At 44.4% G+C, this 23,849-nt stretch overlaps 1 protein-coding gene across 1 annotated transcript in view; it reads right to left on the bottom strand.

Moving 5' to 3' along the window:
- Window positions 1-23,476, bottom strand: part of LOC126418763 (uncharacterized) — a 53,327-nt gene extending 29,851 nt beyond the window's left edge. The window contains exon 1 of the mRNA XM_050085689.1: window positions 23,399-23,476. The gene's annotated coding sequence lies outside the window, so the exon portion shown is untranslated. The remainder of the gene's footprint in view (window positions 1-23,398) is intronic.
- Window positions 23,477-23,849: the final 373 nt, after the last annotated feature.

Here is a 23,849-nt window from a genome sequence, read left to right as displayed (position 1 = left end):
CAACATATGCCAGAGTAAAACGAAGCTGAACGAATTCCCTGGCATACTGCTGTATTGTGAATACGCGTTTATTCAGACCGCTTTCGGTCCTTTGCCTTCATCCAGGAGGAACGAAAAACAAAAACATTCACATGACGTGAGAGTAGCTCCCTTATTGCAGCCACAATTATTGCGCCCAACAAAAGCTTTCTGATCGCGTTGTGAACAGTAACTGTGACTTCAATAAGGATGTTATTCTCGTGTTGCGTGGTATATGACATATGAACGTTTTTGCTATTGGTTCTTTCTGGATAACGGTCAACCATTGAAACCGATCGGAATATATACGAATTGACAGTACAGCAGTATGTCATGCATTTCCTTCAATATATTTCCACTGTTGACTGTCACCTGAAAAAGAATTATCACCATTTAAATTACGAAAGCATGAGGAGAAACGTAATTCAGTATTAGTTAGGAAGAGTCCATTTCACGGCTTCTGACTGCTACAAAGAACAAGAAATTATATAAATGTCACCAGTGCTTCTGCTTTCCAAGTTTTCCGTCACTGTACTGCTTCTGTAATTGAAGGGGAAATTTGTAACAGTATTGAGGAGTTTTTGAAAGGGAGAACGAAGCATGCTACCTTGGACGGAATGTCATCGACAGATGTACTCCGGCCGGTGTGGCCGTGAGGTTCTAGGCGCTTCAGTCTGGAACCGCGTGACCGCTACGGTCTCAGGTTCGAATCCTGCCTCGGGCATGGATGTGTGTGCTATCCTTAGGTTAGTTAGGTTTAAGTAGTTCTAAGATCTAGGGGACCGATGACCACAGATGTTAAGTCCCATAGTGCTCAGAGCTATTTGAACCATTTTTTTGACAGATGTACAGCTCGTTTCAGATGTGCTTCAGATATGTGTGTTGAGATTCTTGCTGTTCTTGTTGCATATTAATGGTCTTGTAGACGATATTAATAGTAACCTCAGACTTTCTGCTGGAAATGCAGTTATCTATAACAAGTACAGTCTGAAATAAGCTGCATAAATATTCAGTCAGATCTTGATAAGATTTAAAAGTGGAGCAAAGCTTGCCGCGCAGAATTAGCCGAGCGGTCTGGGGCGCTGCAGTCATGGACTGTACGGCTGGTCCCGGCAGAGGTTCGAGTCCTCCCTCGGGCATGGGTGTGTGTGTTTGTCCTTATGATAATTTAGGTTAAGTAGCGTGTAAGCTTAAGGGCTGATGACCTTAGCAGTTAAGCCCCATAATATTTCACACACATTTGAACATTTTTTTTTTTTGGACCAAGGATTGGCAACTTTTTTCAAATATTGAGAAATATTAGGGGGATGGTTTGAAAGTGATGCTTCGGAATTTTTTGTGTGAAAACTCTAAACGTTATTAACATTCTACATCTATATTCTTCATGTCTACACATTTCCTTCTCAACATAGTCACCCTGTCAATGAACACATTTTTCTCAACGAGGGACTAGTTTCTTGATACCGCCAAACCTCCCCTTTGCTTGTACCACTTAATCATTATCAAAGTGAAGTCCTCTAATGTGTTATGTAAGTTCGGGCAACAGACGAATATCGGATGAGGTCAAGTGCGGACTGTACGGAGGATGATCGATGAAGTGAACCCAAGGCGTCGCTTTGCTGCAGATGTTGCGTGTGTGGTCTGGCATTGTTACGTTGAAGGGGGAGGTGCTCCATACGTGGACCAACTCTTCGAATTCGAAATTCAATTACTGAATGCTGCTTCTCGCTCTCGACACGGTTACGTTACACACCGACATAGTCGCACGCTACAACGTGGAGCCCTCCAGCGGCAGAGAGCTGAAAATACGTAGGTTGAATAATACTGTAACAGACGTTTATAACATTTGTTTTATTTAAAAAAACTTTTATAGCTTTCATATGAAAAATTCGCAGACATTACTTTTCAGCAAGTCCTCCTGAAGCTGTGCAGTTCAGTAGACGAAGGAAACGTAGTATACTGTTAGTATAAAATCAATGATTCACAGTTTGAATCGGTCAACTCACACAAACACCTGTAAAACTTTGGAGCGATACGAAAAGGTATGATGGCATGGACTCAGTGATGGGTAAAGCAGATGCTAGACTTCGGTTTATTGGTAGACTAATGGTGAAATGGAATCAGTCTACGATAGGATTGCTTACAAATCACTCGTGCGACCCATCCTAGAGTATTGCTCAATTGTTTGGGATCCGTACCAAATGAGACTGACGTAGACAAAGGGAGGCGACACGAATAATCACTGGTTTGTTTGATCCGTGTGAGATGTCACAGGAATGCTGAAGAAACTGAACCTGCAGGTTATTAAAGATACACTCCTGGAAATGGAAAAAAGAACACATTGACACCGGTGTGTCAGACCCACCATACTTGCTCCGAACACTGCGAGAGGGCTGTACAAGCAATGATCACACGCACGGCACAGCGGACACACCAGGAACCGCGATGTTGGCCGTCGAATGGCGCTAGCTGCGCAGCATTTGTGCACCGCCGCCGTCAGTGTCAGCCAGTTTGCCGTGGCTTACGGAGCTCCATCGCAGTCTTTAACACTGGTAGCATGCCGCGACAGCGTGGACGTGAACCGTATGTGCAGTTGACGGACTTTGAGCGAGGGCGTATAGTGGGCATGCGGGAGGCCGGGTGGACGTACCGCCGAACTGCTCAACACGTGGGGCGTGAGGTCTCCACAGTACATCGATGTTGTCCCCAGTGGTCGGCGGAAGGTGCACGTGCCCGTCGACCTGGGACCGGACCGCAGCGACGCACGGATGCACGCCAAGACCGTAGGATCCTACGCAGTGCCGTAGGGGACCGCACCGCCACTTCCCAGCAAATTAGGGACACTGTTGCTCCTGGGGTATCGGCGAGGACCATTCGCAACCGTCTCCATGAAGCTGGGATACAGTCCCGCACACCGTTCGGCCGTCTTCCGCTCACGCCCCAACATCGTGCAGCCCGCCTCCAGTGGTGTCGCGACAGGCGTGAATGGAGGGACGAATGGAGACGTGTCGTCTTCAGCGATGTGAGTCGCTTCTGCCTTGGTGCCAATGATGGTCGTATGCGTGTTTGGCGCCGTGCAGGTGAGCGCCACAATCAGGACTGCATACGACCGAGGCACACAGGGCCAACACCCGGCATCATGGTGTGGGGAGCGATCTCCTACACTGGCCGTACACCACTGGTGATCGTCGAGGGGACACTGAATAGTGCACGGTACATCCAAACCGTCATCGAACCCATCGTTCTACCATTCCTAGACCGGCAAGGGAACTTGATGTTCCAACAGGACAATGCACGTCCGCATGTATCCCGTGCCACCCAACGTGCTCTAGAAGGTGTACGTCAACTACCCTGGGCAGCAAGATCTCCGGATCTGTCCCCCATTGAGCATGTTTGGGACTAGACGAAGCGTCGTGTCACGCGGTCTGCACGTCCAGCACGAACGCTGGTCCACCTGAGGCGCCAGGTGGAAATGGCATGGCAAGCCGTTCCACAGGACTACATCCAGCATCTCTACGATCGTCTCCATGGGAGAATAACAGCCTGCATTGCTGCGAAAGGTGGATATACACTGTACTAGTGCCGACATTGTGCATGCTCTGTTGCCTGTGTCTATGTGCCTGTGGTTCTGTCAGTGTGATCATGTGATGTATCTGACCCCAGGAATGTGTCAATAAAGTTTCCCCTTCCTGGGACAATGAATTCACGGTGTTCTTATTTCAATTTCCAGGAGTGTAGATGTAAGCTATCCTGAGGAGCCTACTTACGAAGTTTGAAGAACTTGCTTTAAATGACGGCTCTAGGAATATACTACCACCCCACCCCCAGCCCCGCCACGTTTTGCTCCCGCAGGAATCGTGAGGATAGGATTAGAATAATTACAACATGCCCGGAGCCATTTAAACAATCATTAATTCCGGGCACCATACGTGAATCGAAAGGGACGAAAACCTTATAGCTCGTACAATAGGACGTACTTTCCACCATACACTAAACTGGTTTGCAGAGTATAGACATAGGTGTAGATGTAATACCTCATTAAAAACTAGAATTGAATACATGTTGTTTGACGGGCAAACCAAGACGTAAAGCAGCTTTGAAGGTAATGTTTTTGAGGAGGAGGAGGAGGAGGAGATTAGTGTTTAACGTCCCATCGACAACGAGGTCATTAGAGACGGAGCACAAGCTCGGGTGAGGGAAGGATGGGGAAGGAAATCGGCTGTGCTCTTTCAGAGGGACCATCCCAGCATTTGCCTGAAGCGATTTAGGGAAATCACGGAAAACCTAAATCAGGATGGCCGGAGACGGAATTGAACCGTCGTCCTCCCGAATGCGAGTCCAGTGTGCTAACTAATGTTTTTGAGTAAACCTCTTCGTGGAAGACATTGTTATCTTTATGCTGATACTCGTCTTGATTTTCCAGGATTAACGAAAGAATATCGTACACGACTGATAAGAGATAAGCTTCCTTTGCTCGGTCGAAATTCTGCAGCACCGCGCCTGCTTACCGAATCTGAAATACAAGGAGTCCAAGAAAGTTTACTTCGATTCTAAACACGTATTACCGTTTATCATGCCACATGTCTATAATATTGTGTTTTTAACGGCTTAGCAACCTCGTTCAGTTTCTATGACTATATGTTTCAGTTAGTGAATTTGCCTCTCGAAGCACCGAAGTCGATTAAAGCGTAAAATGGCGACATCAGTACATGGAAAAGCACAATGTGTTGTGAGCCTGTCTGAGGCAAAATCTTCAACCACGATGCAAGGATGAGAAATGGATGCATTTTTGTTTTCGAAGTAAAAGAAGGAAAGCAGCGGAGGACTATCAACGGCCGGCCGCGATGGCCGTGCGGTTCTGGCGCTGCAGTCCGGAACCGCGGGACTGCTACGGTCGCTGGTTCGAATCCTGCCTCGGGCATGGGTGTGTGTGATGTCCTTAGGTTAGTTAGGTTTAAGTAGTTCTAAGTTCTAGGGGACTTATGACCTAAGATGTTGAGTCCCATAGTGCTCAGAGCCATTTGAACCATTTTTTGACTATCAACGTCTGTAGAAACTGTTGAGAACATCGCGACAGTCTTTACATGATCAGCATCCATAACAGTGAGTTGGCCATCACATCAGCTCGAGGTACAAAAGACCCAACGTAATGTTTCCACTAGGAGGAGCACCACAACAGTCAACAACACGAGTCAGGGCGTCTTTGGATGAAGAACTGCTGTATTGATGCACTGGGATACCCCTATCACATGGCCACCAACATCGCGCGACATCACCCCATTAAATCGTTTTTCTTACGTAGGTTTGTTAGTACAAAGGTGTATGCCAAATCTGTGCCGGATATGCTTATATTATGTGAACGCATCATTCAAATTTTGAAAGCGTCAACACTCAAATGTTACAAAATTTGTGGCGTGAGACAGAGTACCGTTTGGATATTTTGCGTGTCACCAGCGATATTTACACTGAATACGTTAACAGACATTTTATATGACTGAAAACTTTATGATTGCGTCGATGCGTGGGTCCAATACTGCCTCCGTATAGATATTAATTACACAGTTGTTACCACTTTCAAAAAAAAAAAAAGGGTTCAAATGGGTCTGAGCACTATGGGACTTAATTTCAGAGGTCATTAGTCCCCTAGAACTTAGAACTACTTAAACCGAACTAACCTAAGGATATCACACACATCAATGCCCGAGGCAGGATTCGAACCTGCGACCTTAGCGGTCGCGCGGTTCCAGACTGTAGCTCCTAGAACCGGTCGGCCACCCTGGCCGGCTGTTACCACTTTAAATCACTTAGAAAGTTCTCTGACACACTGTAGTTCTGTTAGTCAGTACTTAACGATTCGTTGTCTGATACGCCCAATTATAATAATACGCCTCAGTTTTGCAAGTACCCCCGCGCATAGACCAACATCACACCTCATGCAAAGTTCACAAGCAAGTGTTGCTCTTCACCAGGACATTTACGTAGTAGTGAAAGCCATTATAGTTCCAAAAAAAAAAAAAAAAATGATGATGTTTTCCACTATAAATACACTACTGGTCATTAAAATTGCTACACCACTAAGATAACGTGATACAGACGCGATTTTAACAGACAGGAAGATGATCCTGTGATATGCTAATGATTAGCTTTTCAGAGCATTCACACAAGGTTGGCGCCGGTGGCGACACCTACAACGTGCTGACATCAGGAAAGTTTACAACCGATTTCTCATACACAAACAGCAGTTGACCGGCGTTGCCTGGTGAAACGTTGTCGTGATGACTCGTGTAAGGAGGAGAATGCGTACCATCACGTTTCCGACTTTCATAAAGGTCGGATTGTAGCCCATCACGATTGCGGTTTATCATAGAGCAACATTGCTACTCGCGTTGGTCGAGATCTAATGACTGTTAGCACAATGTGGAATCGGTGGGTTCAGGAGGGTAATGCGGAACGCCATGCTGCATACCAACGGCCTCGTATCACTAGCAGTCGAGATGAAAGGCACCTTATACGCATGGCTGTAACGGATCGTGCAGCCACGTCTCGATCCCTGAGTCAACAGATGGGGACGTTTGCAAGACAACAACCATCTGCACTAACAGTTTGACGACATTTGCAGCAGCATGGACTATCAGGTCGGAGACCATGGCTGCCGTTAACCTTCACGCTGCATCACAGACAGGAGCGCCTGCGATGGTGTACTCAACGACGAACCTGGGTGCACGAATGGCAAAACGTCATATTTTCGGATGAATCCAGGTTCTGTTTACAGCATCATGATGGTCGCATCCGTGTTTGGCGTCATCGTGGTGAACGCACATTGCAAGCGTGTACTTTTCATCGCTATACTGCAGTATCACCCGGTGTGATGGTATGGGGTGCCATTGGTTACACGTCTCGGTCACCTCTTGTTCGCATTGACAGCACTATGAACAGCGGACGCTACATTTCAAATGTGTTACGACCCGTGGCTCTATCCTTCATTCGATCCATGAGAAACCCTACATTTCAACAGGATAATGCACGACCGCATGTTGCAGGTCCTGTACCGGCCTTTCTGGATACAGAAAATGTTCGACTGCTGCCCTGACCAGCACATTCTCCAGATCTCTCGCCAATTCAAAACGTCTGGTCAATGGTGGCCGAGCAACTGGCTCGTCACAATACGCCAGTCACTACTCTTGACGAAGTATGGTATCGTGTTGAAGCTGCATGGGCAGCTTTACCTGTACACGCCAACCAAGCTCTGTTTGACTCAATGCCCAGGCGTATCAAGGCCGTTATTACAGCCAGAGGTGGTTGTTCTGGGTACTGATTTCTTAGGATCAATGCGCCCAAATTACGTGAAAATGTAATCACATGTTAGTTCTAGTGTAATATATTTGTCCGATTAATACCTGTTTATTATCTGCATTTTTTCTTGGAGTAGCAATTTTAATGACAAGTAGTGTACATGAAGGTGGAGAAAAAGTAATATAAAACGAATTTGCTGAAAATATGAGGAAGAAGGCAGTTCCACAAGACTGAAGCAATGCTGTAACTGTTCTGCTTCACAAGAAAGGAGAGAGACAAGAAAAAAGAAATAACATACTAATCTGCCTTCCTTCCGTAATGTGCAAAATTTTCACTAGAATTATATCCGGCCTCAAAGAGTAATCGTTGTCTAGTAATCTGGCGAAAGAACAAACTGGTTTTAGATGTAGAACAGGCCATATTTTGACCGTGTACGAACTAAAAGCGCCGAGAGATGGGTGCATATTATTACCATTTCACAAACTGCTCGTTTTCATCTACATCTACATCATTACTCGGCACGTGATCTGACAGTGTGTGGCGGAGTGTCCTTCTGCAACCACTGACTAATCTCCCTTCCCTGTTCTGCTTTCAGGGGAATCTGTAATAACATTAGTGAAACAAGGGATTGATTCAACCGATGTTAATATACCGATTAATACAGCACACCAAACAGTAATTAGCCGCCAACTCGAGATATGACACTAATACGCTTTGAGGCCACTTCTCGTCCAATGGCCTGAATTCCTTGAGGAAGAGAGTTGGCAAGTTTCTTAAGCTATATCAATTCATTCATAATTAGATCAGTGGAAGTACAAGTTGCTGGGCGTTTAATGTTATTTTCAACCACCATTCCAAACAACCGCAAAAATGTACTGTAGGATTAACCTCTAGTGACCTAGCGAGCCAGGAGAGGTACGACAGAGGTTCTTCGTGCTCGTCGAACCAGGAACAGAAACATGGAAACCAGTTAACACGGCTTTTTTCATCTTGGAAGACAGGGTGTTCACAGTACACCCGTCTCAAATATGTAGAAGACAGGGTGAAAAGGGGGTCTCTTAGTCGCCTTTCATGAAACTATTACTTGTAATGACTATTTTGTCTTAATTTAGTTCAAAAAAATGGTTCAAATGGCTCTGAGCACTATGGGACTTAACTACTGAGGTCATCATTCCCCTAGAACTTAGAAGTACTTAAACCTAACTAACCTAAGGACATCACACACATCCATGCCCGAGGCAGGATTCGAACCTGCGACCGTAGCGGTCGCGCGGTTCCAGACTGTAGCGCCTAGAACCGCTCGGCCACTCCGGCCGGCCTAATTTAGTTCACCACATTGCTTTTCTGCCACTTGCTTAAAATATAATAGTGCATGAGAGAAGGTTTTCGTACGGAAATAGCTTTATTGATTTTATTTCTTTCTTACTTTGTATCAGCATTCTGTATTATCAATTATCCATAATCCTAACCATGGATAGGTCTGTGGTGTATGAATGTGTCGATGAGTGGACGTGTATATGTGATCCTATAATCAGAATACATTTCCTGTTTATCGTTGTAGAGGCTTAGAAATGTCCGTTGCATTTAGTTTTCAAAGCTGGCGTGTGACGTGACCGGGTCAGAGGCAATAGTTTGTTCGGCTCCTTAGAAAGTATATCTTACGATTGGACAGACAGATCAGCTTGCAAGTTGTCGGTATTTCCATCTGATTCTTGTTTATATTTTGTACATTAAACTCGTGGGAGCCTTTAGCAACAGGCTCTGGCGCTTTTAGCATCTGCGAGATTGAACAAAATGCTTGGTACCCCACTGATTTTCCTCTTCAGTAGCTGTCTTCCGCCTCCACTCAGGGTTGTTGTACCAGACCACAGGGTCTGGGAAGTTTTAGAAATTTTCTGTGTTAGTTGGTCTGCGTCGGAGGGATTGAGGGGTAAGTCATGTTACCTGCTTACCATTAAGAATTTTGGTTGGGATTTTAGTTACTCGTTTCGTCTCATAACGTAGGTAATCACTGCAGTAATTAGATTGAGTTATTAAGGAAATCACGTGGCTGGATTCTTTGTGTGTCAGTTTCTTCGAGTCCAACTTGGTTCTTGTAAGGACGACATGACGTCACTATCCACCCATGTTAGGGTGATTCTATTGTGGTATACAGAATTTCTTGAGGATAATTAATAGTCACATGCAAGGATTGACGGTAACACTTGCTATTCGTAGTATTTACAACGTTTTCTTTATTTTTTTTTATATGGTGTACTTATTCTCCAGTGACTTTCTTTCCCACCTGTAACGATCGTCTGGGTTTTAGTGCGATCCTTTGCTGAGAGAATTATATTTAAATTTATCCATGTTATATGGATGTTGTTTGAGGTCTGAGACTGTATTATCAGATTATGTGGAATAATTTTATACTACATATAATTTTATATTCCACATAATGAGATAATCATGTCCAGACAAATCAATTTATAGTTGTTATGGTTCTTCATTTATCAAGTTATATGTGGAGACAGTCTGTTTAGAACCATTATTCCCCATATGGACCCGTATAGTTAAGATGACTAAGATTTGTTAAAGGATTACTAAAATCGAGGAGAGAACACCTCGCTGCTAATAAATGAACTCTTTCACGGATTTAGTAATCGCGAAAGCGTTACGGAGATGATAGATGAACTCCATTGGAAGACTCTGCAAGAGAGACGCTCAATAGCTCGGTACGGGCTTTTGTTGAAGTTTCGAGAACATATCTTCACCGAGGAGTCAAGCAGTATATTGCTCCCTCATACGTATATCTCGTGAATTGACTATGAGGATAAAATCAGAGAGATTAGAGCCCACACAGAGGCATATCGACGATCCTTCTTTCTACGAACAATACGAGACTGGAATAGAAGGGAGAACCGATAGAGGTACTCAAGGTACCCTCCGACCCATACAGTCAGGTGCATTGCGGAGTATGGATGTAGACGTAGATGTAGATGTAGGTTATAGTTCATTTGTCTTTTCCCCCACGCGTATGCCACCACTCCCTTCCACCTCCTATGATTATTAACAATAGCTGTCCTAATTGCGAAATGTCTTTTTAAATGATTAATGAAAATAATTGCCTCATTATTTCTGCTGAAGTGGCTAAGTCAGGTTCTGCTGCGCATTAAAGATAAATCATTTGGCGAAATTCCATTAAATTCTCGTAACGACGTCGGGCGACACTGTACTCAGTGGAACTTGCAAATCGAGAGGCACTGATTGCTCATGATGAGAACTGCTGTGGCGTCATAAAGTCCATGGTGTATGGCGAAAGATGTATCCCGTGTTCTAAAAAAACTAAATTCACAATCAGACAGTAACAAGGCGATAGACAGCATAAAGATCGACGCATCGCAGAGGAGTTATGCAAACTGATCACAATCTGATATTGATACAGATATCGACGGAAAATGGAAAATTTTAGTCTTTGGCGGCCTGTGACGGTGCAGCGCAATTTCACCGCGCAGCTGGCAAGTATATTGGACAGGGGACATGTCAATATCATGGCAATAAATTCTTTGCTAATTTCGTTCCACGTATTCAGATGAACGGAAACTGTGCCTCCCAGACAGGTGTGTGAACATTGTAAGCAGATGTCAGCACTTGAGAGCGGACGTGTAGTTGGGCTCAAAGATGACTGTTGGGCTAATCGAGTAATTGCTCGACATTTGAACAAGAACAATGCCGCTATTCGAGGACATTGGTAGGGATGAGTGAACCTTGGCTGAACACAGCGTCAAGACAGAAGCAGTCGACTTTGTGAGAAGACAGAATATGACGGCCGAGCAATCGTTACAGAGGCACTCAAAAGCCCGGATTCATCAGTATCATCGACCTGACGTGCAACTGGTTCTTCATTGGCGACAACGACCATAAAGAGGCGGCTCACAGAGAAAGAGCTCACCTTACGGTGCCACTTGCACCAGCTACCATTGACCTCCGCACACGATCAAGCCCGTTTGCAGCGGTAGTTGGCACGTTCGGCGTGCTATGTTGCTGACCGGAGTAGAATTGTCTTCAGTGATTAGAACAGATTGGATTAGATTCATCTTTCGTTCCGTAGACCCAAAAATGAGACGATTCTCGTGGGCGTGAAACATGTCAGAAAGTATAACATAAAAAACATAGAACATCTGAATGTAATACTCACATACCTGGTCATTTGTCAGGAGATTGTAAAAATGCATGACTACATTACAATAAAATGTATATGCTGCTATTTACAGAACTAATACATTGTCAGAATGAAACATAGTGACGCGCTTTTAATAAATTTGTCAGACACAACGTACCTAATCTTGGCTGTTGTGACCAAGTGTTGTCAAAACTGAAATATAACAGAGGTTTTTATTTAAGCTGGTCTAATAGTCCTTGTTAAGGGGTTCAGCTACAGGGTAGAAGGAGCTGCCTATCAAGAACTCTTTCAAACTCTGTTTGAACTGTGCTTTATGTGAAACCAGCCTGTTAATGGTTGCTGGTAATTTATTGAAAATGTTCCTGAGTATTCGACCATTTTTGGGCCAAGGTAAGTGATTTTAAGTCTTCATGTGGATTTCTCTTATTCCTAGTACTGTTACTATGTTTTGAATTATTGGTTGGAGACAGAGACGTATTATTTGCAACTAATTTCGCTAAGGAATAATTATACTGAGAAGCAATGGTTAAAATACCCAGTTCCTTGAACAAGTTTCTACATAATGTTCTTAGATGCACACCACAAATGAGTCCTATTACACGTTTTTGCACTCTAAACACTTTTGCTCGGTTTGACGAGTTACCATAGAATTTGATCCCTTATGACATCATAGAATGAAGGTAAGCAAATATATGTCGGACATCTGTCGTTATTCGCATTGAAAATGCAGACTTGTTTAGGCGCTTCAGTAATTCAGTGGTGTGCCCTACCCAAATGAATTTATTATCCCAGGAATTTAACACTGTCAACGTCTTCGATCTCCATATCTTCATATGTTGTACACACACTGGAAGGGAATCTCTCATAGGTTCTGAACTGGGTCTTTTCACTGTTTAATGACAGTGAATTAGCTTTAAACCATTTGTAATATCAGTGAAAATTTGATTAGCAGCCATTTATAAATGTGCACTTGTCATGCCATTTATTGCAATGTTTTTACCATCTGCAAATAAAGGAAACTTAGCATTTGACAAGAGGCGAGAGGTCATTAATGCACACAAGAAAAAGCAACGGCCCCGAGAAGGAACCTTGGGGAACAACACATTTAATTAATGCCCATTCAGGTGAAGGCCGTTTGGTTACTCTACATGTATTTCGCAACCACTTCCATTCTTCCTGTTAGGTGAGACTCCAATCATTTCTTGGCACTGCCAGTGACACCATAATATTATAACAGACTTAAGAGGACGCTGCGATTCACAAAAGCCTTTTGATAGGATATAGAAAATGCCAGTAGTCGCTAATTTCTTATCTAATGAGTTAAATAAATTTTCACTGTACATATAAATAGACTCCTCTAGATCTAATCCCTTAATGATCCCAAAACTGTATCTTGGACCATATAAAATTTGCAGGCAGATGCTTAAGAAGCCACATGAACGTAATCTTTTCAAATATTTTTTAAATAGCAGGCAAAACTGAAATTGGTCGATAGTTTCACGGAAACTTTCTTGTAAAGAGGCATAACTCCAGCATATTTTTTTCCAGCCTGGAAATGTTCCACTGATAATAGATTGATTACGCAAATAACTTAAGATAGAACTGAACTCACTCGAGCACTCTTTGATTAAATTCACTGATATGTTATCTAAGCAAAAGAATACTTTGATTTTTAAGGATTCTGCGATGGATGCTGCTTCTTTGGGAGACGTGAGTGTTAGTTCCATTTTACTGAGGTTATTACTGAAGACTGGTCTCAGATATTCCATTGCACTGCTTACTGAACCTGATAACCCCAAGCTGATGAGTCCGCTTCATACTGAGCTCGGCAAGGCCGTCCAACCAGCTCGAGCTTTTGACAATCTAACGCCCAACTTGGACAGAATCTGGCATGATATCCCTTAGAAGGATATCTTAGAACAATGCCAAGCTGAATAACTGCTTGCATAAGGGGAAGAGGTGGACCAGCTCGTTACTGACTTGCTCAATTTGTGGAGCTCTTTTTCTTGAATAAATAGTACACTTTTTTCTGAGACCATTTGTTTGTCTGTACATGTACATAACGTATACCGATTTCCGTCACATTTGGATAATTTGTTCGTAGTGCGTCGTTTTCTTCTTTTCTTAGAGTGTATTATAGGAAAAAACGGGCATCTTTTAAGGGCAGCATTTCACCACTGTAAATACTGAATTAAGTACTTCATTAGTGTTCACGGTAAACTGATGGATGAGCCAAATTTATGATACGAAAAACATCGCAGAACCACCTCTGGTCTGAACTAAAACCGCCACATACACTTCAGACACTCAGGTTCAAAAACATTATTGGGCGTTCGATGCACTCAACGCCTTGAAATCAGGTAGCTTTGTTATTTAATAAAATATACAACCCATGTCCGTCAGTATGTTTATTAGAGTATCATGTAAATCGGTCAAGTACTTTTCGAGAATTTTGGTAACAATATTAAACAATGACTTGTATATGTATAGTACCATAGATTTGGTGATGGGCACGTTCAAACACGATTGGTTTTCCTATTCTGACTTGTTCTCCTTCTCCACATCGATACCTCTTACTGCGCCTATTCCATAAAACCATATGTAAGACGTTGTGGTCTCCTGACCTTCATTGCTTACATATTCCGCCCTCACAATCATATTCTGCACATCAAGACGCTTCATTCGAATCCAAACTCGATAAGATAAAGTCAATGTTGTATGAATTCATGAAACAATATGCAGATAACTAGTATATCGCAAATGCGCTTCAAGATTGAAATACTCGAGGCTGGTGTACACACACACATTCAAGAGACCACAGTCGCAGGGGATTTTAGTTCGGGAGACGCAAACCGCACAATGGGACGCCGGTCCCTTCAGAGGACGAGTCAACCCCGACCGCCCGTGGTGCGGACAGCGTTTGCCTGATGCCTGAGTGAAAGGAAGGACGACCCCGTGTTCGGCTTAAAAGCAAATTCCGCTACGTTGTGTGGGAGCACCCGGCCTACGCATTCTTTACAAATATAGCATGCAGTTTCATAGATTTTCACAGGGAGACAGCAAACGCCAAACGCCGATTCTACAGATTTCTGGATTGGTTGCCTTAAACGAAACGTCATTCTCCCGTCTTAGAAGAGCAATGCTGATTGGCAGACGATATTCCTGACGCCTTGAGCTGAAGGAGTAATGGAAGAGACCGAAAGATATACCCCTTCACGTCTGGCATGGAGAGGGGCCGTTCCGTTGTAGCTCTTGGAGCGAGAACACGTAACGAGAGCGTGTGCGCTCGTCCATGTACTCAAAGAGCGAGGAACAAATATCTCCTCAGTACTTCACTGGGGAGGCACCTCTGTCGAAAACGAATCGGAGTGCGACTCTATATTGAGTCCTTGCGATTAAGCGTTGTTCACTGTGTTGGCCGCCACACTTATTGCGCGGTGTGAACGGACAGAGTTAATTTTTGAGTGGCATCATCATGGACTGGTTATCTGACCGTTGTACCACGCCAATAGTTAAACTAGGGGCGAATAGCAGTCCTTCTTCATCAAGGCGTATGGAGAGTTTGATTGGCGAAGGTCAATCCAGAGAGAACGAGAGTTATCTTATTTGTCAGCAGCGAGTGGCGCAGACAGCAGTCATCGCAGCTTACGGTATTGTGCGCTACAGCTATTGCGAGCCCCATATTTCCTCCACAACAGTACACTTCACTGCATTTCACACACGACAGCCTCGACTTTACCTAGCAACATTCTAACAGATAATTATTCAAGTTGAGTAGGTGCGGCTCTCAGCCATTCTGTCAAGTCAATAACAATCTTAAACTTTGTATAGAAATTTCATTAGCGAATCCTATCCTGAAGAGGTAACTTCACATTCTGAAAAAAAACCAGAAATAACTTGTTCAGTTCATAACTAAAAGTGCCATTGTGATTTCTCAGAATTTTAGCAAAATAAATAATAATTTCCGTTAGTTTCATGTTTTTCTAACACTAACTAGAACTGCTCCAGTACCCACGTATCCCACTAGTTACGTAAGAAATTTTGTGAATTTTTGTGTCATTTCCTTACAGCGGACGACTCGAGAAGATATTTATTGCTGAAAGTTTTTCAGACAGTTCTCTTTAGAACGTTAGGAGGGTCTGTCTGACTTCTATAGTAGTGTGGGGGTGGAAATTGCGTCTTGCAGGAGCCACAGGGTCAAGGGTACATCCCAGATTAATCCGTTGTGCAGAATGACAGAATAGCACCCAACTGCCACCACAGAATGGCACTTGCACAACGTCTCACTGCCACGACCTACATCGTTGATTGAGTATTGGGTGGCCGACTACTACCCATTCTACACGATCCGCAGCGCTCTTAAGCGACCAGTGCGTTTTTTTAAGGTTGTGATTTTTGTGCGGTGAGCTATTATAAGCCAGTGCTGCAGCTTCCACACCACTTATTGAGGATATTCAGTAATTAATCATTGAAAAGGAGCAAGAAAAAGGTTCCTTATCGCCAAAACTGCACTCAGTATCGACAGAGGAAGTATTCAGGTCTGAAGATATTAAAGTATGGAGGAATAGTGTTGAAGAAACATATCTCATGCTGGAGCACGGAATTTAGGGAGGTTTCCTATAGTTGTAAGGCGTAAGCCGGGTATGGTAATCTCACCTTAGTTTTGCAGAATACATTGGGCTCGTAGAATGAAATAACTTAATAAAGGAATTTTTGTTTTGAAATATCAGATTTTCCGTCTGGACTGTTATTAAATGTATTTATTCACAACGAATGCGATTTCGATCTATTTTGACATTCTCAAGTAAAAGCTGTGATAATAAAAATGACTTGAAGACTAGTTCATCTGTAAGAATACATTTTGTTGTCAAAACTTTTCACAAAAATAATTTTTTGCTCACAGAAATTGCGATCGTGGTGAATAAATACGTATAAAAGTCCTTTGTAAAATAGGACAGACTTGTGGATGCAAGTAAACAAAAAAGGTTAACAGTTAAAATTGAAAGCAGGCCAGAAAATAAATTATTATAAGGCTAAAATAACATGTAAACTAATCATCGAAAAGGAAACATACCAATTATAAATGAAATCATGGGAGTATTTGAAGAACATTTGCAAATAATTTTCCAAACAAATTTTATCTGTGGCTTATACTGTAATCGAAAGTATTAGGACACCTTCTAGTGGACATTAATGTGCTGTGTGTCCATCCTTCGTCTCTATAACAGCTTGAACTCAACTGGGGACGCTGGAGAAACGGCAGACGATTCTTCCTCAAGAGGACAAAAGAAACAAGGTAGTGATGCTGGACGGTCCGGTCTAGCGTGATGTTCCAAAGGTGTTCCGCAGATTCAGGTCGGGACTCTGTGCAGGCGAGTCCATTTCAGGAATGTCCTTATCCACAAACCACTGACTCACAGATGCTGCTTTACTGCAAGGTGCATTGTCGTGGTGAGACCAAGACTTTTCGTCTCTAAACTGTTCCACCACTGTAAGAAGTACACAAAGTTATAAAATCTGTTCACATCCTACCAAGTACAGCGATTTGTGAAGCGCAATAGGGGTGTCGCGAAAAACACCACCTTCTATGTAGTTCATAGATGGGAGTAGACATTACGGCTTGCAACGTTCTTCAGGTATTCATCGAACCCAACGCTTCGATCGGATTGCTGAAGATTGGAACGAAACTCATCAGTCCAAATCACTCATTTCCACTCATCCACTGTTTAGTGACGTCTCCCCTCACATCACTTTAGCCGTCACTTAGAATTGACCACAGGGACCTGTGTATCATGAGGAGGTGACAGACCGTTGTATCCCGATATTGTTAACTCCCTACGCACAGTCATTGTGGTAGCTGGACTGCTGGGGGAACTTTGCGACTCACGACTGATTCCTCCCGCTGATTCCATGCGATTGTTCACAGTCTCTCTCCACAATCCTTGACGGTACCTGTCCATCAGTAGATGAAGTGTGATTGGTTTTGGTTCAGCTGTGACTGTTCCTTCGGTTTTCTACTTCACAATCAAGTCACGCACAGTCGACTGAGTTCGCCCGATCGACCCACTTTGTTGTTGTTGGTTCTTTGCTGATAACGAATTCCGTCCGCCTCCTTCTGTACCATCTTATTCATCTGTAAGACAGCTGTGGTTCCTGTCCTAGTCGCTACTTGTCATATTCATGATGTTGTCACTGATACTTGTATTATATGGTTCAAATGGCTCTGAGCACTGTGGGACTTAACTTCTGAGGTCATCAGTCCCCTAGAACTTAGAACTACTTAAACCTACGTAACCTAAGGACATCCCACACATCCATGCCCGAAGCAGGATTCGAACCTGCGACCGTAGCGGTCGTGCGGTCCCAGACTGTAGCGCCTAGAACCGCTCAGCCACCCCGGCCGGCGATACTTGTATTACGTTAGTGGATATTAGCAGAGAACGTAGTGTTCGTAAATCACCGATTCTGATGCCCGAGGAACGTTTATCTAAATCCGTTGGATCTGCAGCGGCAGATAACGTACAGTACTGCGAGATAAGGTCAGCAGTACATGGGAAGCTATCGCCATCAGTATCGTGGGAGCGCATGCGACACATCACGTGCCATCACTGATCAACTGATTAAACGGAACGTTCACGATACTGAGCAGCAGGCGCCAAGATAGGTAACGACGTCGTAGAACGTCAATCCTGAATATGACGTCTCTGAAGTCCATTCACCTACTCGTGTCACGCGACGCAGTTACACCGAGACTCACAGACTACCAGAACTTGGGTTTACTGTTAGAATGAAAGTTTTTATTTTCCAAGATATTCTCTTCTCGTTGCTACATTAATGACCTTCGATCTTTAGATTTGGGTGCCATCAGCATCCACTTATCGGCTTTCTCAGAGCACTGCTATCTCTCGAAAGACAAATTTATTGCGGTTGCTGACAGCTTCCTCTCGGCGTCTTTTACTATTTACGACATTGTTTAAGAATTTCCAAATACTTTCCGTTTAAATCCAGTAGCTTAAATCTAAAGTTACTTAAATTCAAAGAAATACACTCCTGGAAGTGGAAAAAAGGACACATTGACACCGGTGTGTCAGACCCACCATACTTGCTCCGGACACTGCGAGAGGGCTGTACAAGCAATGATCACACGCACGGCACAGCGGACACACCAGGAACCGCGGTGTTGGCCGTCGAATGGCGCTAGCTGCGCAGCATTTGTGCACCGCCGCCGTCAGTGTCAGCCAGTTTGCCGTGGCATACGGAGCTCCATCGCAGTCTTTAACACTGGTAGCATGCCGCGACAGCGTCGACGTGAACCGTATGTGCGGTTGACGGACTTTGAGCGAGGGCGTATAGTGGGCATGCGGGAGGCCGGGTGGACGTACCGCCGAATTGCTCAACACGTGGGGCGTGAGGTCTCCACAGTACATCGATGTTGTCGCCAGTGGTCGGCGGAAGGTGCACGTGCCCGTCGACCTGGGACCGGACCGCAGCGACGCACGGATGCACGCCAAGACCGTAGGATCCTACGCAGTGCCGTAGGGGACCGCACCGCCACTTCCCAGCAAATTAGGGACACTGTTGCTCCTGGGGTATCGGCGAGGACCATTCGCAACCGTCTCCATGAAGCTGGGCTACGGTCCCGCACACCGTTAGGCCGTCTTCCGCTCACGCCCCAACATCGTGCAGCCCGCCTCCAGTGGTGTCGCGACAGGCGTGAATGGAGGGACGAATGGAGACGTGTCGTCTTCAGCGATGAGAGTCGCTTCTGCCTTGGTGCCAATGATGGTCGTATGCGTGTTTGGCGCCGTGCAGGTGAGCGCCACAATCAGGACTGCATACGACCGAGGCACACAGGGCCAACACCCGGCATCATGGTGTGGGGAGCGATCTCCTACACTGGCCGTACACCATTGGTGATTGTCGAGGGGACACTGAATAGTGTACGGTACATCCAAACCGTCATCGAACCCATCGTTCTACCATTCCTAGACCGGCAAGGCAACTTGCTGTTCCAACAGGACAATGCACGTCCGCATGTATCCCGTGCCACCCAACGTGCTCTAGAAGGTGTAAGTCAACTACCCTGGCCAGCAAGATCTCCGGATCTGTCCCCCATTGAGCATGTTTGGGACTGTATGAAGCGTCGTCTCACGCGGTCTGCACGTCCAGCACGAACGCTGGTCCAACTGAGGCGCCAGGTGGAAATGGCATGGCAAGCCGTTCCACAGGACTACATCCAGCATCTCTACGATCGTCTCCATGGGAGAATAGCAGCCTGCATTGCTGCGAAAGGTGGATATACACTGTACTAGTGCCGACATTGTGCATGCTCTGTTGCCTGTGTCTATGTGCCTGTGGTTCTGTCAGTGTGATCATGTGATGTATCTGACCCCAGGAATGTGTCAATAAAGTTTCCCCTTCCTGGGACAATGAATTCACGGTGTTCTTATTTCAATTTCCAGGAGTGTAGTATCGGCAGCAATTGAGAGGTTTATATCAAACAAACTAACAAACCGACGGAGCTGATCCTTCTTGGTACACAAAACGGGTTAAAACGCTGTTGCAGAAACAACTAAATAAACATGCCAAATTTAAACAGACGCAAAATCCCCAAGATTGGCGATCCTTTACAGAAGCTCGAAACTTAGCGCGGGGTTCAATGAGAGAGGCCTATAACAGTTTCCACAACGAAACTTTGTCTCGAAACCTGGCAGAAAATCCAAAGAGATTCCGGTCGTATGTGAAGTATGTTAGCGGCAAGAAACAATCAATGCCTTCTCTGCACGACAACAGTGGAGATACTATCGAAGGCAGTGCTGCCAAAGCAGATTTACTATACACAGCCTTCCGAAATGCCTTCACAATAGAAGACGAAACAAATATTTCAGATTTCGAATCGAGAACAGCTGCCAACATGAGTAATGTAGAAGTAAATATCCTCGGAGTAGTGAATCAACTCAAATCACTTAATAAAAGAAAGTCTTTTGGTCCAGACTGTATACCAATTAGGTTCCTTTCGGAGTATGCTGATGCATTAAACAGAAGTGATTTCAGGCGTGCCCAAGGTAGTGTTATAGGCCCTTCGCTGTTCCTTCCCTATATAAACGATTTGGGAGACAATCTGAGCACCCGTCTTCTGTTGTTTGCAGATGACGCTGTCGTTTATCGAATAACAAAGTCATCAGAAGATCAAAACAAACTGCAAAACGATTTAGAAAAAATATCTGAATGATGCGAAAAGTGGCAGTTGACCTTAAATAACTAAAAGTGTGAGGTCATCGACATGAGTACTAGAAGGAACTCGTTAAACGTCGGTTACACGATAAATCAGACTAATCTAAAAGCCGTAAATTCAACTAAATACCTAGGTATTACAATTACGAACAACTGAAATTGGAAAGAACACACAGAAAATGTTGTGGGGATGGCTAACCAAAGGCTGCGTTTTATTGGCAGGACACTTAGAAAATGTAACAGACCTACTAAGGAGACTGCCTACACTACGCTTGTCCGTCCTCTTTTAGAATACTGTTGCGCAGTGTGGGATCCTTACCAGGTAGGAGTGACGGAGTACTTCGAAAAAGTTCAAAGAAAGGCAGCACGTTTTGTATTATCGCGAAATATGGGAGAGAGTGTCACAGAAATGATACAGGATTTGGGCTGGACATCATTAAAAGAAAGGTGTTTTTCCTTGCGACGGAATCTTCTCACGAAATTCCGATCACCAACTTTCTCCTCCGGATGCGAAAATATTTTGTTGACACTGACCTACATAGGGCGGAACGATCACCACGATAAAATAAGGGAAATCTGTGTTCGTACCGAAAGATATAAGTGTTCATTCTTTCCGCGCGCTATACGAGATTGGAATAATAGAGAATTGTGAAGGTGGTTTGATGAACCCTCTGCCAGGCACTTAAATGTGATTTGCAGAGTATCCATGAAGATGTAGATGTAGAGCTTATATTCTTAAAAGGTATAATTAAAAGTAATGACGAGACTGACCATCCTTAATTTTCTGTCTGATGATGGAGTTTGCATTGTTTACTATTTAGCCAATGTATCGCGTAAAAACTTCCGTTTTCAGCTTGAACGTTCCTACCATACGTGATAGCTATCTTCTCTTCTCAACAACATACGTATCAGCTCAGCGGACAGATTTTCGGCACCCACTTAAAAGAACACACTGAAGCGCTGTGGATGATGCAGAAATGGTACCAGCCGGAGGTGTGACGCACCTTCGCTGATTTACAAGTAATGTGTTCGTATTTACGAATATGCACAACCATCAGCTGGATAATGGACTTACGGCAATGACAATTTGTGCTGAATCGGAACTGGATTTTTCACTGGTCGTGAGCGGTCGCCTTACCATTAGGCTATCCGAGCACACTTCCATAAGTCCAAACTGTGCTCGTCCATCTAGTATCAGTTTTCCCGTACGGAAGTCGCTTGCCCCGTGTTGGCGGGTAAACACAATATTCCAGTGCCTGTGTTATTCAGAAGTCCAAAGTAATGTTCCTTTGGACATACATACATGGATCTGGCCATGAAGAATGCTCGGAAAGCCTAATGGTAAGGTGACTCATGCAGTAAGTGGGAAAATCGAATTCGAGTCCCGGTCTGGCACCGATTTTCATTATCGTCATTCCATTATGCTGACGATGGTTGACGATCTTTGCAATTGCAGATACATTTCATGTATTTCATAACGGCTGTAGTCGCTGTAGTGCCTGTTCCTTAGGACATGTCGCAGGTTCGAATCCTGCCTCGGGCACGGATGTGTTTGATGTCTTTAGTTTTAAGTAGTTCTAAGTCTAGGGGACTGATGGCCTCAGATGTTAAGTCCCATAGTGATCAGAGCCATTTGAATCATCTGAACAAAAGATTTCGGGCGCGAACGATGTTCTTAGACATTATAACAAAGATTATTCTTAAACGTGGCTTCATTTATTCATTGCGAATGAATGTACACCAGCCGATAGATTTAAGTTAATGTTAATGTGTTTAACCATAATCAGAAACCGTGCTCTATTCATATGGGTATTCCACCTGGGTAAAACGAACAGGCTGATGTGACGATTTAATAAATCTTTTGATACAGAATGACAAAGAGCAACTTTTATCGCAGCTGAAGCATTTTTGCGAGGCTTGGTATGCCTGAAAACAGTTAGCATACATAAACCATACTAGAAAGTGTAGCACAGCTTGTATCATGCGGGCACCACACGTAACAACGACTAAACCGAAACATGATATTGCAGTGACTGTGTTTTTCCGAATTACGATGCAAAGTTCCTTCTGACATGCAGGCATGCCCGAACGAAAAGGCACTGCGGCGACTGCAGGTGTTATGAAACCCATGAAATGTATTCACACTTGTGAGTATGAACTACCATCAGCAGTATAATGGAATGACGACAATGAAAATTTGTGCCGGACCCCGGACTCGAACCGGGATATCTCACTTATCGGGAGCGGCCGCCTTATCTTTTTGGTATCCAAGCACGACTCACGGCCATACACAAATCTCCATTTGTCATGCAATATCACATTTAACCGCTGACGCCGCCCAAGCGACCTTCAAGTAAAATGTCTGCTATATACGGGAATATACGTGATTGATGTACGAGTATAGGTTGTAGACACACGGCTGACGACACAAGGAAGTGTGGGTGTGGCCGTGTGTCGTGCTCGGATAACCAAATGATGAGGCGACCGCTCGCGATAAGCGGGAAATCCAGGTTCGACCCCGGCCCGGCACAAATTTTCATAGTGTCGTCATTCCATTGTACAGCTGACGGTAGTTCATATTCGCAAACTGCCAATAAATGTCATGTATAAAACGATAACGTTTAGTAACCAGAGTGACTTCAAATGGAGACAGATCATCGTACATTCTCTAACAAACAATTCGGTCCTTACCTGTTGTTACTCGCTGTGTGTGGACGCAGCAGCAGATGTGGGGGGTGTCACAGGTGTGTAGCTACGTTAGGCGGCCGCGTGCAGGTCGCATTTGAGAGTAACTCCGCGGCCTGCCTGGATGATAAGTGGAGCCCTTATCAGAGATTATGGAGCCGCCGTGATACGCTCTGAGTAGGCGGTGCGGTGGCTGGTTCCCGGAATGGAGACACTCCAGGTCGGCGTAGATGCGTATGCCGTATCCGGCGAGATACGAGCAGGAAGCAGAGGGTACTGTGCACTAAATGAGTGAGAACTTATGAATGGTAGCCAGCCTCACGTGAATGTATACTGATATAGGACAAAATGATAAGTTTGTTGCGACAGGTATCTTGTGAGTGTGCGTGCTTCCGCGAGCAGAGAAAGTTCAAATATTTTTTTGTACGCAGCTGTTTTTTATTATAAAATAACTGTC

Source organism: Schistocerca serialis, chromosome 9, assembly GCF_023864345.2.
Source record: "Schistocerca serialis cubense isolate TAMUIC-IGC-003099 chromosome 9, iqSchSeri2.2, whole genome shotgun sequence".
Taxonomy (NCBI): domain Eukaryota; kingdom Metazoa; phylum Arthropoda; class Insecta; order Orthoptera; family Acrididae; genus Schistocerca; species Schistocerca serialis.
Note: the sequence above shows the minus strand (reverse complement) of the source record. Positions and strands in the feature narration are given on the sequence as shown.